This window comes from Schistocerca serialis, chromosome 7, assembly GCF_023864345.2.
Source record: "Schistocerca serialis cubense isolate TAMUIC-IGC-003099 chromosome 7, iqSchSeri2.2, whole genome shotgun sequence".
NCBI lineage: Eukaryota > Metazoa > Arthropoda > Insecta > Orthoptera > Acrididae > Schistocerca > Schistocerca serialis.
The window spans coordinates 592,599,146-592,615,879 of NC_064644.1; the positions used below are offsets into that span (position 1 = coordinate 592,599,146).

The 16,734-nt window shown below is 44.1% G+C and overlaps 1 pseudogene; it reads left to right on the forward strand.

Moving 5' to 3' along the window:
* The window catches only part of LOC126413270 (myrosinase 1-like), a 277,606-nt pseudogene that overhangs the window by 16,288 nt on the left and 244,584 nt on the right, over positions 1-16,734 (forward strand).

Consider the following 16,734-nt stretch of genomic DNA (forward strand, 5'->3'; position numbering starts at 1 on the left):
GGGTATCCAGACCAATTGTCACGGCGTTTACGTGCTTGCAGTGTGTGACAGCTGTACCTCGGGACGTTAACGATCTTATTTTCTTAATTCTCTCTCTTACATCATTTGCAACAGATGGTTCGGCACTCTCACTATTAATGAGGAAGTACATAATTTCGTCTCACCCCGTCCCATCATGAACCATGGACCTTGCCGTCGGTGGGGAGGCTTGCGTGCCTCAGCGACACAGATGGCCGTACCGTAACTGTAACTGTTGAGAGGCCACACAAATGTGTGATTCCCGAAGAGAAGCTGCAGCCTTTTCAGCAGTTCCAGGGGCAACAATCTGGATGATTGAATCGTCTGTCCGTGTAACATCAACGACCTTACTCTGCTGGTACGGGGAACGGCTGAAAGCAAACGGAGACCACAGCCGTAATTTTTCCCGAGGACACGCAGCTCTACTGTATGGTTAGATGATGATGTAACCCTCTTGGGTAAAATATTCCGGAGGTAAAATAGTCCCCATTCGGATCTCCGGGCAAGGACTATTCAGGAGGCTGTAGTTATTAGCAGAAACAGAAACAGAAACAAAACGGATCGGAGCGTGGAATTTTAGATCCTTTAATCGGGCGGGTAGGATAGAAAATTTAAAAATGGAAACTGATAGGTTTAAGTTAGATACAGTTCGAATTAGTAAAGGCCGGTGGCAGGAAGAACAGAACTTCTGGTCAGGTGAATATAGCATTATAATTACAAACTCAAATTCGGGTAACGGAGGAGTGACTTTAGTAATGAATAAGAAAACAAGAATGCGGGTAAGCTACTATCAACAGTATACTGAATGCATTATCGTAGCCAAGACAGACATGAAGCCCAAGCCTACTCCAGTAGTACAAGTTTACATGCCAACTAGCTCCGCAGATGATGAAGAGATTGAAGAAATGTACTTTGACGCAAAAAAAAAAAAAAAAAAAAAAAAAAAAAGTATTCAGATAGTAAAGGAAATGAAAATTTAATTATAATGTGGGACTGGAATTCGATAGTAGGAAAAGGAAGCAACGGAAACCTTGTGGAGTTATTCACAGGGCATAATTAAATCATCGCCAACACTTGGTTTAAGAAACATGAAATAAGATTATATACGTGTAAAAGAGCTGGAGACACCGGAATGTTTCCGATTGATTATGTAATGGTTACACAGAGATTTAGAAACCAGATTTTAAATTTCTAGGGGCAAAAGTGGACTCGAATTGCAATTTATTGGTTATGAACTGCAGATTAAAACTGCAGAAACTGGAGAAAGGTAGGAAATTACAGATATGGGACCTGGATACGTTCAAAGAACTAAAGTTTGCTGAGAGTTTAACAGGAAAAATTATGGAGCGAGTGACAAGAACAGGGGAAAGGAGTACAGTAGAAGGAGAATGGGTAACTTTCAGAGACGAAATAGTGAAGGCAGCAAAGGACCAAGTAGGTAAAAAGACAAGGGCTTGTAGAAATCTTTGGGTAACACAAGAGATATTTAATTTAATCGATGAAGGGAGAAAATATAAAAATGCAATAAACGAAGCAGGTGAAAGGTAATATAACGACTAAAAAATGAGATCGACAAGAAGTGCAAAATGTCTAAGCAGGAATGGCTAGAGGACAAATGTCAGGATTTAGAAGCATATTTCACTAAATGAAAGATAGATACGCCTTAAATCAAAATTAAAGAGGCCTTTGAAGGAAAGGGAAGCAGCTGTACAAATATGAAGAACTCAGATGGTGAATCAGTCCTAAGGCAAGAAGGGAAGGGTGAAAGGTGGAAGGAGTGTATAGAGGAACTATAAAAGGGACATGAATTTGAAAGCACTATTATTGAAAAAGAAGTGGACTTAGATGAAGACGAGATGGGAAATATGATCTTCCGAGAAGAATTTGACAAAGCTCTGAAAGATCTAACCCGAAACAAAGCCTCGGGAGTAGACGATATTCCATCAGAATTACTGATAACCTTAGGAGAGCCAGCCACGATAAATCTCCTCCATTTGGTGTACAAGATGCTTGAGGCATGCAAAATAGCCTCAGACTTCAAGAAGAATGTGGTAATTCCAGTTCGAAAGAAAGCAGTTGCTGACAGGTGCAGAAATTGCCGAATCTTGTAAGCAAGTGATGGCTGCAAGATACTAACACAAATTCTTTACAGAATAATGGAAAAACTGGTAGAAGTGAGGTAATACTGACTCTACGAGTTATCTTAGAAGATAGGTAAAGGAAAGGCAAACCTACTTTTATAGAATTTGTAGACCTAGAGAAAGCTTTTCATAGTGTTGACTGGAATACACTATTTGAAATTCTGAAGGTAGCAGGAGCAAAATGCAGGCAGAATGGCTATTTATAACTTGCACAGGAAGCACACGGTAGTGATAAGAGTCGGGGGCATGAAAGGGAAGCTGTGGTTGAGAATGGAGTGTGGCAAGTTTGTAGCCTATCCCCTGTCTGTACAATGAGAAGCAGTAAAGGAAACGACAGAGAAGTTTGGAAAAGGGATTAAAGTTCAGGGAGAAGAAATTGAAAGAGCAAATGAACGGAATGGACGGTGTTTCGAAAGGAGAATATAAGATGAACATAAAAAAAAACACAAGTATAATGGAATGTAGTCAAATTAAATCACGTGATGCTAAGGGTGTCAGATTAGGAAACGAGATACTTAAATTATTAGATGAGTTTTGCTACTTCAACAGCAAAGTAACTGGTAATGGCTGAAGTACAAGGGATATAAAATGTAGACTAGCAATGACAGGAAAAGGATTTCTGAAGAAGAGAAATCTGTTAACATCGAATATAGATTTAAGTGTTAGGAAGTCTTTTCTGAAAGTATTTGTTCGGAGTGTAGCCACGCACGGAAGCAAAACATGGACGATAAACAGTTTAGATAAAAAGAGAATAGAATCTTTCGAAATGTGGTTCTACAGAAGAACGCTAAAGATTAGACGGGTAGATCACATAACTAACGAGGAGATACTGCATAGAATGGGGAGACAAGAAATTTGTGTTGACCAAAAGAAGGAATCGGTTGATACGAAATATTCTGAGACATCGAGGTATCACAAATTTAGTGTGTATGTGTGTGTATGTGGGGGGGGGGGCGGGGGGGGGGGATTGTAGAGGCAGACCAAGAGATGAATACAGGAGCAGATTCAGCACCGCAACGATCCGTGCCTTGGCTTCACGTGCGGTTGTCAGTTGCCCGCAGCCTAGTGTTCGCAGTGTGCGGCGGCCATGCTCGCCACGTGTGAGTGATCTTTCGTTGTTCGATGAGTTCTCTTTGTAATTCCCTGTCTTTTTATTCCTTTGACCGTTCACTTTCCTCAGGTTACTTTGTGACAGCTTGGTGCGGCACTGTTGCTTTCACTCTGACCAATCCGACGGTATCAGCCTCACACACTGACGGAAAAAAAATCGCAACACCAAGAAGGAGTTGTACGACATAAACGAAAACTGTAGGCGTGTTTCTTCATCTGAAAGGTTATGTCTATTCAAATATCTCGCCAATCGTATTATAATGGCGCTAGTAGCGCCACAATGACGATGCTTATAAGGTTTGCTTTAAATACACACTGTAATGGTCGTGAGCGTTAGTTACCTTTAGATGTGGTGACTTGATGTTAGTTAAGAATGCCTTCAAGTCGACGAAGACACCTTTATCAACATCTCACTGAGTTTTGACGAGGTCATATAATAGGGCTACGAGAAGCTGGAAGTTTCCTCTGCAATACTCACAGTGTCTGTGATTACTGGCGGCAGTGATCTCAAGAACGTATGGTGGCAAGGGGACTGGGCTCCGGACGTCCACGCAGCACAACCGAGAATGAAGACCATCGTGTTCGGCGTCTCGCTCCGGTGCATCGTACCTCATCTACAACAGCAATTTGAGCGCCAGTTAGCACTACAGTGACACAACGAACTGTTACAAACCTATTACTTAAAAGGAAATCTTCAAGCCAGACGCCCTGTCGCAAGCATTCCGCTGATCCCAAACCACCTCCATTTGTGACTTCATTCGTGTGAAACGAGAGCTCATTGGAGGGTAGGGTGAAGGTCTATTGTGTTTTCTGGTTTTGCCCCCGGTGCCAGTGATCGCCGTATTATGTTTATAAAGAGACCAGTTGAGGGCCTGCAACTAACCTTGTGCGTGCTTGACACACTGGACCTACACCTGGACCTGTGGTCTGAGGTGCGATTCCGTATGGTAGCAGGAAGACTCTTGTGGCTATCCCACGCACCCTAACTGCAACTGTGTACTTCAGTCTGGTGATTCGACATGAACAGCATTCAAAGGGGTGTCTTCCAACAGGATAAGTGTGTCGACATGTTCCCTTGGCCCGCGCGATCACCAGATCTGTCTCCAACCGATCATATATGGGCCATCATCGGATGACAACTCCAGTGTCATTAACCGTCCACCGACCAATTCTAACAGGCATGGAACTCCATCCCACAAACTGACATCCGGCACCTTTACAACACAATGCATGCATGTTTGCATCTTGACATTCGACATTCTCGTGGTTATAACGGTTACTACTTTACCACCATTTCACACTTTCAATGGCTTATTTTGTGCTTACATTAACCAGTGATCTTTCAACGTTAATAGCTTAAATCTGATACCTAGGCAATTACACTAGACTAACTATATTTTGGTGTTGCGATAGTTTATTCCGTCACTGAAACTTCCTGACAAATTAAAACTGTATGCCGGACCGAGACTCGAAATTGGGACCTTTGCCTTTCGCGGGCAAGTGCTCTACCAAGCACGACTCACGTCCCGTCCTCACAGCTTTACTTCTGCCAGTATCTCGTCTCCTACATTCCAAACTGGTAGAGCACTTGCCCGCGAAAGGCAAAGATCCCGAGTTCAAGTCTCGGTCAAGCACACAGTTTTAATCTGCCAGGAAGTTTCATACCAGCGCACACTCCGCTGCAGAGTGAAAATCTCATTCTGGAAACATCCCCCAGGCTGTGTCTAAGCCATGTCTCCGCAATATCCTTTTTTTCAGGAGTGCTAGTTCTGCAAGCTTCGCAGGAGAGCTTCTGTAAAGTTTGGAAGGTAGGAGACGAGGTACTGGCAGAAGTAAAGCTGCGAGGACGGGGCGTGAGTCGTGCTTGGGTAGCTTAGTTGGTAGAGCACTTGCCCGCGAAAGGCAAAGGTCCCGCGTTCGAGTCTCGGTCCGGCACACAGTTTTAATCTGCCAGGAAGTTTCATATCAGCGCACACTCCGCTGTAGAGTGAAAATCTCATTCTATTATTTTATTTTTATTTTATTTACATGTCAAGTTCCGTAGGACCAAATTGAGGAGCAAATCTCCAAGGTCATGGAACGTGTCAGTACATGAACTTACAACATAAAAGTAATAACAGATAAAAAGAAATGTTCATGAACCTGAAAGAAAATCAGTCCATAAGTTTAAGCAAACGCTATCAGCAATACAATCAGAATCAGCTTAATTTTTCAAGGAACTCTTCGACAGAATAGAAGGAGTGACCCATGAGGAAACTCTTCAGTTTCGATTTGAAAGCGCGTGGATTACTGCTAAGATTTTTGAATTCGAGTGGCAGCTTATTGAAAATTGATGCAGCAATATACTGCACACCTTTTTGCACAAGAGTTAAGGAAGTCCGATCCAAATGGAGGTTTGATTTCAGCCGAGTATTAACCGAGTGAAAGCTGCTTATTGTTGGAAATAAACTAATATTGGTAACAAGAAACGAAAATAAGGCATATACATATTGAGAGGCCAATGTCAAAATACCCAGACTCGTGAACAGAGGTCGACAAAAGGTTCGTGAACTCTCACCACTTATTACCCGAACCGCCCGTTTCTGAGCCAAAAATATCCTTCTAGAATGGGAAGAGTTACCCCACAACATAATACCATACGACATAAGTGAATGAAAATAAGCAAAGTAGACTAATTTACGTGTCGAAGTATCACTCACTTTCGATACCGTTCGAATAGTGAAAATGGCAGTATTAAGTCTTTGAACAAGATCCTGAACGTGGGCTTTCCATGACAGTTTACTAGCTATCTGAACACCTAGGAATTTGAACTGTTCAGTTTCACTAATCATATGCCCGTTCTGTGAGATGAAAACGTCAGGTTTTGTTGAATTGTGTGTTATAAACTGTAAAAACTGAGTCTTACTGTGATTTAATGTTAGTTTATTTTCTACAAGCCATGAACTGAGGTCATGTACTGCTCTTCTTGAAACAGGGTCAATGTTGCACACAACATCCTTTACTACCAAGCTAGTGTCATCAGCAAACAGAAATATCTTAGAGTTACCCATAATACTAGAGGGCATATCATTTATATAAATACGGAACACTGATTCCTGGGGAACCCCCACTTGACAGTACCCCACTCAAATCCCACATCACAGCCGTTATCAACATTGTGAATAATGACCTTTAGCTGCCTGTTGCTAAAGTAAGAGGTGAACCAATTGTGAGCTACTCCCTTTATTCCGTAATGGTCCAACTTCTGGAGCAATATTCCGTCATTGTTTTTGTATTTAGGCAGTGAATCCCCACAATAAGCCTTATCTCTTATACACTTATTACAGCTTTTTTTCATTGTCCTCTTGCAGTCTCGTCCACCTGAAGAAGGGCTTATGATTGCCTGAAATCGGTGGTATTTTTAAACCAATAAAACTGTTTACTACTGAAGTGGTTGATTATCTGATTATGCTACAGAAAGAAGAGACAGGTTTAACATTCCGCTCAGGACGAGATCATTAGAGGTGGAGCACAAGCTCGAATACGACAAGGATGGGGAAATAAACTGATCATGTCGTTTTCTAAAGAACCTTCTTATTCGCTACTTACGGAAACGAAGGAAAACTTGAATCAGAATGGCCATGGGTGTTTTGACCCTGTCTCTGTCGTATGCGAGTACATTACGCTAACCAACGCACCACCTCTCTCAGTTACGATGAAACCCGTTACAGGTTAACCCATGAAAGAATAACAACGTGATGTCACTACTGATAATAAGCTACCAGGTAGAAAGCAAATGTCTATAGGGCAACTTAATACGTAAAGAGGCCTTAAACATGAACTACAGGAAATCAGACCACAACTAGGATCTTCAATCGTCGTAATGCGGCTTATACGTACAGGTGTAAATAGCCCTCTTCTTATGGAAAAGACGTGTGCAGTACGGGTGTAGCTGCGCTTTCTAAGGTCTAATTGCTAACGACAAGTAGCATGAACCACTAAAGTTCAAAGTTTCTATTTCTTCATGACTGCAACACGTGCCTTGAAGTTGTCTGCAAGTCAAAACCTTCATTTTGTCTGCAAAATTGCGTGTAAAGAAGAAAATACTTTGTCTGTTGAAGTTATTTTATGGTAATATTAATTCTGATGAAGGCAGGTCATTTGCAGCAATAGTTGTGCTCACATCTGCTACTAACACGAAGAAAGGCTAAACGAGCACATGTGCAACTGAGCGTAGCAAATCGTAAAATTGAGAGATGAATGTAGAAGACGAAAATCATCGCGTCCAACCTCCTTTCCCCAGAGTAGTGCGGAAACTCGACGTGGTATGGACTCAACAAGTCACTGGAACTCAGCTGGTGACATATTGAGCCATGCTGCCTCTACATACGTCAATAAATGGAAAAGTGTTGCCTATGCATGATTTTCAGAATGAACTGAACTCTCGATTATATCCCATAAACGTTTGATGGGATTCTGGGCGGGATAACTGGTGACCACACCATTCGATCGAACTGCCCAGAACGTTCTTCAAACCAATTGAAACAGTAGTAGCCCGGTGACCCGCCGTATTGCCATCCACAAAAATTCCATCGCTGTTTGGCAGGAAATTGTCTCCAAGCAGCCGAACATTACTGTTGCCAGTCAGTAGTCGGTTTGGCTGGACCGGAGGACCCAGTCCATCCCATGTTAACACAATCCATTCCATTATGAGCCACCAGCGGCACACAGTGCTGTTTTGACAATTTGGGTTCATGGTTCCGTGGGGTCTGTGTCACACTCGATTCCTACCATTTGTTCTTACCAACTGAAATCGGGACTCATACGACCAGGCCACCGTTTGCGATCGTCTAGTGTCCAACCGATGTAGCCCCCAGCCCACGAAAGGCGCTGCAGGCGATGTCGTGCTGTTAGTAAGGGCACTCGCACCGGTCGTCTGCTGCCATAGCGCATTAACGTCATATTTTGCCGCACTGTCTTAATGGATACGTTCGTCGTACATCCCACATTGATTTCTGTCATCATTTCATGTAGTGATGCCACAGACGGCCCCTGCCAGGCAGACTACACTCAAGACACCCCTGTGTACCATTTAACATACACAAGCACTTGCAGGCGCAACCAAGAGGAATTACAATTTTTCAAAATAAACAGAACTTGCAAGAGACTAATGCGAACCTTTTTCTGTAGAGGTCGCCTCACAGACACAGGGAAAGTTGGAGAACTCCGCCGGCCTCCGCCGGCTTTATAAGGCCAGCGCAGCAGCAGTACAGACCAGCTAGGACAGACCTCACCGACGCTCTTAATGAATAGTCGTCTACATGTTATTTGTTTTCTTTGTATGTATATAGTAATATTTCGAGAAGTGTAGTTCAGTTACAATAAACGACATTATACTGAGTGTTCTACAATACTGTTGCTTGTCTATTAAGGCGACAGCTCTCTGCAAACGCCGCTGCTCTCGGTCGTTACGTGAGAGCCATCGGCCACTTCATTGTCCGTGGTGAGAGGCAATGCCTGAAATGTGGTATTCTCGGCACACTCTTGACACTGTGGATCTCGGAATACTGAATTCCCTAACGATTTCCGAAATGGACTGTCCCATGCGTCTAGTTCGAACTGCCATTTCGCATTAAAAGTCTGTTAATACCCGTCGTGGCGCCACAATCACGTTGGAAACCTTTTTTCATGAATCCTGAGTACAAAAAAATGCTCATTTATACCTTGCGTACGCGATACTACCGCCATCAGTATATGTGCGTATCTACATCTACAAATATACTCCGCTAGCCGCCAGCGATGTGCGGCGGAGGGCACAATTCGCGCCAGTCATATTTCGCTCCCTCTGTTCCACTCGCGGATCGCGCGAGGGAAAAACGACTGTATGAACGCCTCAGTACGATCTCTAATTTCCCTTGTCTTTGAACAGTGATCATTGTGTGATTTGAAAGTTGGTGTTAATAATATGTGCTATACACCCCCAGCGAAGATCGGATTACGGAATTTAGTGAGCAGCCCCTTCCGTTTAGCGCGCCGTCTATCTACAAGTGTGTCCCACTTCAAACTGTCTATGAGATTTGTAATGCCCTCTCGATGGCTTAATGTAACCGTCACGAATCTTGCCGCCCTTCTTTGGACCTTCTCAATCTCTTGAATCAGACCCAACTGGTAAGGGTCCAATACGCACGAACAGTACTCTAAGACTGGACGAACTAACGTATTGTAAGCTATTTCCTTTGTTGAAGGACTGCATCGCTTCAGCATTCTACCAATAAACAGCAATCTAGAGTTCGGCTTACCCGTTACTTGTGTAATCTGATCATTCCAGTTGAGATCATTTCGAATAGTCACACCCAGATATTTGAAAGATGTTACCGCTTCCAAAGACTGGGCATTTATTTTGTACTCGTACTTTAATGGGGATTTTCGCCTTGTTATACGCAGTAGGTTACACTTACTAGGTCTAATATTGAGAGATAACTGCCAGTCATTACACCACGCATTTATTTTCTGCAATTCCTCACCGATTTGTTCACAACTTTCGTGTGATACAATTTTCCTGTAGACTACAGCATCATCGGCAAACAGTCTAATGCCACTGTCAATACCTTCAACCAGATCGTTTATGTAAATCGGACGAAAAAAAAGGCTTATCCTTGACGTCTATGTGAGTGAGAAGGAGATGAAACATAGTTAGTACGCAATCGTACCAAAGTAGCTACTATCTTCATGCTTGTGTGAAATTTTCGAACCAGAGACCTATTACGCTGCCCTGGGGCACACCTGAAGTTACGCTTGTTTCTGTTGAAGTCACCCCGTTCAGGACGACATACTGCTCCCTGTCTGTTAGAAAACTTTCTATCCAACCGCATATGTCATCGGATAGACCGTAAGCGCGCCCTTTTTGGAGCAAGTGACAGTGCGGAACTGAGTCGAACGCCTTTCGAAAGTCGAGAAATTGGCATCAACTGGGGAGCCAGGATCTAGAGCATGTTGTACATCACGCAAAAAGAGGGCCAGCTGTGTCTCGTATGACCGCTGTTTCCTAAAACCGTGCTGGTTTCTGCAGATGAGCTTCTCAGAGTATAGAAAGGTCATGATGTCTGAACACAAAATATGTTCCATGATTCTACAGCAAATCCCATGGCTTTTGTCAATCACTGTGTACTACGCTTCGATCCAGACAGTAATCACAAGCTACCTCTGGTTCGAAAATTTCACACAAGCATGAAGATAGTAGCTACTTTGGTACGACTGCGTACTAACTATGGTTCATCTCCTTCTCACTCACATAGACGTCAAGGATAAGCCTTTTTTTTCGTCAGAAGAAACAAGAAGGTGGAGTAAATCACAAGCTGTATTCCTACAGTTTCTTCGAAGCACAACAAAACTGTTCAGTGATTTTCTTTGTGCTTCCAGACCCTACCTTGTCCTGCAAGTTCACCGGATCGATCTCCAACTGAGAAAGTTTTATCGTGGGCAAAGCCCTTCAACCATCTCGGCATTTGGACTATGTATCCCGTCAGTCGGACAGACCCTGGCTTATTGATTTTCTGAGTCTGTGAAGCTGTTTCTCTTGAAAAAATTATCCAATTTCTCAGAAGCTTCAATCGCTTGTTTGTCTTTACACGAATATAACATCTACCGAATTCCGTCCGATACGGATAATTCCTTCACATTGTGTTGTTCTTTTTCTATTCTTTTGAGTGTATTTCCACTGTGTCCGAATTAAGTGGCTTTGAACGATATGCTTTGAGTGTAAAAAACTTGTTCTCGTTATGGTCCCTGAGCAAGACGAGACAGTTCTTATATCTAGCCAGGTTATCTCCTCCACAATCCAAGCACTGTAAATTAGTAGCCGTGCACTGTGTTGACGAATCTCCTGCGCCACATGTAGTACGGCGCTCTAAGAAAGACGCTACAGTTTAACGTCCCCACCAATAAAGATAGATCTGGGATTACGAAAGGCTGAGGAAAGAAATCGGCCGTGCGCTTTTCAAGGGAACCAGTTGGAGCTATTTAGGGAAATCACAGAAAACCTACATTTGGATGCCCGGGCCAGGATTTGAACTGTCGACTTCCCGAATGCGAGTCCAGTGTCCTGGCCATTGCGCCTCCTTGCTTGGTACAGCGCTCGAGACTACGGCATTGAGTCTGAGGGATTCGTTACATTGACGGACGGATGGAAAGGATGGATGCAGTTAACACCTAGACCCAAGTAGATAAACGTACTTGTGGGACAGAGAATCTCTTTATATCAATCACTTTAAGAACAGTTTTGATTTCGAAAAATATTTGCTGTTCGTCAAATTCTTAAGTTGTTCCTCGAATAACATCCTGCCTCCTATGTAAGTAAGTATGAAAGGCACTAAACTGTACTTTACTAATAAATTCATTGTGCTAAATGGTTAGCTGTGAGTGCTTCCTTACTTCCAATTCGATCCTGTTTTTGCCGGCAGAGGTAATATTAACCATTTTGCCTTTGGTTTCTGGATGGTTTAAATTTATTAATTTCCAACACACGCTGAATGCATGTTGCTAACATTATTTAGTTACTTTCGAATACAAACGCAGTAAGGAGCACAGTCATTTGGTTTATACTAGTTGTTTTTAGCTAGAGCTGTCAAATAACAGTAGTGACAGTTTTCTCATCAGACTGTACCTAAAGAGTTATTTTGAGTGGAAACATCTTGTGCTGCGATACTTTCGAGGCTATTTCCTATAGCAATCTTTTTCTCAACAGCATGCAGAGTGTCAACTTCATTGACACCATTACTGTTTTCATCTGCTTGCTGAGCTTCCATATTGGCTACATCCCCAGGGCTGGTATAACACCACGCTACTAATGCGTCACAGAAAGCAGCTGTGAAAAGGTAAGCAGCCGCTGGGTGGCGGCGCAATCCATACACAAACACTGAAGCGCTACTTGAGCAAACGGGGCGACACAGACTGCGGTGCTCTGGGTGAAGAAAGAGATGCTAGCTCGCCTTATACCCCCTGAGGCGTTGCGGGACGGATGAATTGCTTTTCGTTATCAGTCAATTACGTGCCTATCAGAAGTATATGTACTCTTTTCCTGCACGGACAGCAACAGTTTGGCTTATATGAAACCCTGACGGTGATTTCGAGTAATTACTCCCCTTTCCTGCCTTACTTTTCGTGTTTTGTCTGTTATGACTAACTTTGTGCGACCGTTGTATGCTCTTGTCGTACCCTCGTAATGAGTTCTGTAAAAATTATTTACGCAGTGGTTATTAAAGTAACTTTTATTTCTCTTTTGTTCGTGAACAGGCGGATGTGTACCGGTTCTCCATCTCGTGGGCCCGCATCCTGCCCACCGGGGACCTCGACGTCATCAACCAGCCGGGCATCGACTACTACAACAGCCTCATCAACGAGCTGCTCGCGAATGGAATTCAGCCTATGGTAAGAGAGACACATACAAGTGTGTTTAGGTGGCGCAATTTTTTAATTGTTTTGTGTTGCAATCTAATGCTGGAAACTTCACCTACAACGGAAGAAACTGTTACCGGAATATGTTACGGAAAGGAGGACTCAATTTATTGTAGAGTGGGTTGCTGGATGTGAGACAAAATGTTCCCTCCTCTTAAATCGATGTGCGCTGTTTGCATAAACTTACTGATGCCACAAAATTACTTCTTTCAATTTTCAAACATTTATTTATTTATTCTGAGTAGCTTTTTCCAGCTCGGTGCCATGTCCACCGTTATTACTAAAGCTAGTTCATGTAGAAATGTTGTTCTGCCGTATGAACTCGACAACTGCGAGAAGAATTCTGGATCAACCGGTTCGCGAAATGAGTCCATGTTCACTCATCGATATAGACTGAGAAGCGAAAATATTGTGAGCTCCTTCTTAATAGCACGGTGGTCCACATATGGGACGCAAGACAGCAACGATTCTGAGTGATATGGGTTATACGAAAGCTGGGTCTCCAGCACCAGATGACCGAGCGAGGTGGCGCAGTGGTTAGCACACTGGACTCGCATTCGGGAGGACGACGGTTCAATCCCGTCTCCGGCCATCCTGATTTAGGTTTTCCGTGATTTCCCTAAATCCCTAAAGGCAAATGCCGGGATGGTTCCTTTGAAAGGGCACGGCCGATTTCCTTCCCCATCCTTCCCTCACCCGAGCTTGCGCTACGTCTCTAATGACCTCGTTGTCGACGGGACGTTAAACACTAATCTCCTCCTCCTCCAGCACCAGATGTATACGCACAGGTGACGCTCTTCCCGTAAATTACGGGTCGACATCCTGTGGGAGTGAGGTCTGCACCCTTTAGTGTTCCAGATGTGTTCCACCGGGTTCAATAGCACGATTCAGGCCTTGTAACACCGACTGTTATCCTGTTTGACGATTCCATCGCCGTCGGGGAAGACATCAAGTATGAAGGGATGCAGGTGGTCTGCAGTAATATTCACGCATCAAATGAAACCTTGTGGGCAAGAGAACTATTCAAGTCTCAAACATGTATGAGGTACACAGGGTGTTTCCGTAATAGCGTCCAAAAATTGATCAGGACATAGAGGATGCACCACTGAACAATATCAGGTAGGGAACCTAGAGTCGCAGAAGCCAGTTTAAGGCTACGCCTACGTGTAACGACATTCCTCTCAACAGCGAGTAGTTCGCCTTCTGTAATGTTCGCACATGCATTGACAATGCGCTGACGCATGTTCTCAGGCGTTGTCGGTCGATCACGATAGCAAATATCCTTCACCTTTCCCCACAGAAAGAAATTCGGGGACGTCAGATCCGGTGAACGTGCGGGCCATGGTATGGTGCTTCGACGACCAATCCACCTGTCATGAAATATGCTATTCAATACCGCTTCAACCGCAAGCGAGCAATGTGCCGGACATCCATCATCTTGGTAGTACATCGGCATTCTGTCATGCAGTGAAACATCTTGTAGTAACATCGGTAGAACATTACGTAGGAAATCAGCATCCATTGCACCATTTAGACTGCCACCGATAAAATGGGAGACAATTATCCTTCCTACCCTAATGCCTCACCATACATTAACCGGCCAAGGTCGCTGATGTTCCACATGTCGCAGCCATCGTGGATTTTCCGTTGGCCAATAGTGCGTATAATGCCGGTTTACGTTACCGCTGTTGGTGAATGACGCTTCGTCGCTACATAGAACGCGTGCAAAAAATCTGTCATCGTCCCGTAATTTCTCTTGTGTCCAGTGGCAGAACTGTACACGACGTTCAAAGTCGTCGCCATGCAATTCCTGGTGCATAGAAATATGGTATGGGTGCAATCGATGTTGATGTAGCATTCTCAACACCGACGTTTTTGAGATTCCCGATTCTCGCGCAATTTGTCTGCTACCGATGTGCGGATTAGCCGCGACAGCAGCTAAAATACCTACTTGGGCATCATCATTTGTTGCAGGTCGTGGTTCACGTTTCACATGTGGCTGAACACTTCCTGTTTCCTCAAATAACGTAACTATCCAGCGAACGGTCTGGACAGTTGAATGATGTCCAGGATACCGAGCAGCATACATAGCACACGCGCGTTGGGCATTTAGATCACAATAGCCATACATCAACACGACATCTAACTTTTCCGCAATTGGTAAACGGTTCATTTTAACACGGGTAATGTATCACGAAGCAAATACCGTCCGCACTGGCGGAATGTTACGTGATACCACGTACTTACACGTTTGTGACTATTACAGCGCCATCTACCACAAAGCGAAAAAAGTAGTCCAACTAAAACATTCATATTTTTTACGTACTACACGAATATGTAATAAAAATGGGGGTTCCTATTTAAAAAAACGCACTTGATATCCGTTTGACGTATCGCTGTGCCATCTAGAGCGGGCCAACCATAGCGGCATCTAGTTTCCCCCTTCAAACTAGACGAGTTTCGTTCTTTGTAGTTTTTTCGTTTGATTCTTATTTCGTGAGATATTTGGCCCGGTCACTATCAATGGACCACCCTGTGTATGGATCGTGACAACCCTTTGAGCATCAACTTAGACCGGAAGATGGCGCACTGAAGCACAGAAACTGGTAGCTACACAATAAATAAGATCACAAGGACGGCTGTAGGCGTTTCATTTTCTTACAATAGTGAACGGCCGTGGTCCGCGAGACTTCCAGTCAAAAGGACGGACATATAGAAACCTCTGCCTGAAGTCAAGATGGCTGGTGGGAAACAGTGAAGCGTCAACGACCACAGTAAAATGTTATTACGGTTCAGTACGTACGTTCACAATGATTACAAATCGTCGTTCTTCTGCAGCAGCGTCGGCTGTGTTCGATTCTAGCTGACGTACGTCGAGTCAGCTCAGCGTCTGCACGCCCAGGTGGTGACGTCAGCGACGCTGGCGGCGTGGCTGCTGTCGGTGAACGGGTCAGCGGCTGCCCAGCGTGAAGTGATTCTCGCTCGCTCCGTCCGAATTCTACGACAACGCTCGATGACCGAAGCGCGATGTACCTGCTGTCGGCAGTCGTGTGGTCGGTTGTTGTCCCCCCTAGCCGTCGTCGGTTTCAGCGCCCGAAGGCGCCTGAGTGTTGAACAGGAACGTCAACCCCAAAAGCCCCTGTTGCTGGCTTCCGCGTTGAAGTGCGATACTGGCAGCACTCTAAAATGTGGTGTCGTTTCTCCATTACTAAATGGCAGGAGGTGAGCAGCATGAAGTTCATCCAGTGAAGAAGACCATCGTCTTGAGTAGCGCTAGTTTACAGACAGTACTGGAGCATATAGGTCATAGATTCAATACAGTATCGTAATCACAGAATCGAGTGCTGTGACTGCCATCGATTCCAATGTTCAACTTATGACGGCAGGTGAAGAGCTGGAGCATTTAAACTGAGCTAACGCGAGGCTATGACGCAAAGTTCGATTCGCAATGGCCGAATGTGCTCCCCTTATTCTGCTACAATCCGTCGCTGGTAGCTGTGTGGTCAGCGAGACGGAATGTCGTGCCTAACGGCCCGGGCTCGATTCCCGGCTAGGTCGGAGATTGTCTCCGCTCAGGGACTGGGTTTTGTGTTGTCCTTATCATCCAGTGTGCGATTTGCAGGGGGGGATGGGGGGAATTCCCCCCCCCCCCCCTCTGCATCAGACCATCCCCTCCTCTGGTGTTAGTTTATGCATCCCAACTTGGGATGTTTATTTCCCACGCATTGGAGGAAAACTTTGCATATAATTTAAATTTATGGAGCCGAACACTGAAAGTTTTTAGTAAGTGTTACTAATAATATTATTAATACGTTTTAGTTTTCTATCATCAGAATAAGTACAGCTTTTCACAAATGTGCCTCTACGTTTTGAATTCCCCTCGTATACCTGTATATAGATTATTTTGTAAATAAGCTTTACCTATAATGTACTTTTAAAGATAAAACAAGGGATGGCTTTTCTGACAGTGCATACGCGTGAATAGTGAGTTTCGGCATTAACATCTATTTATAAGTAGCTGTTTAACCATGCG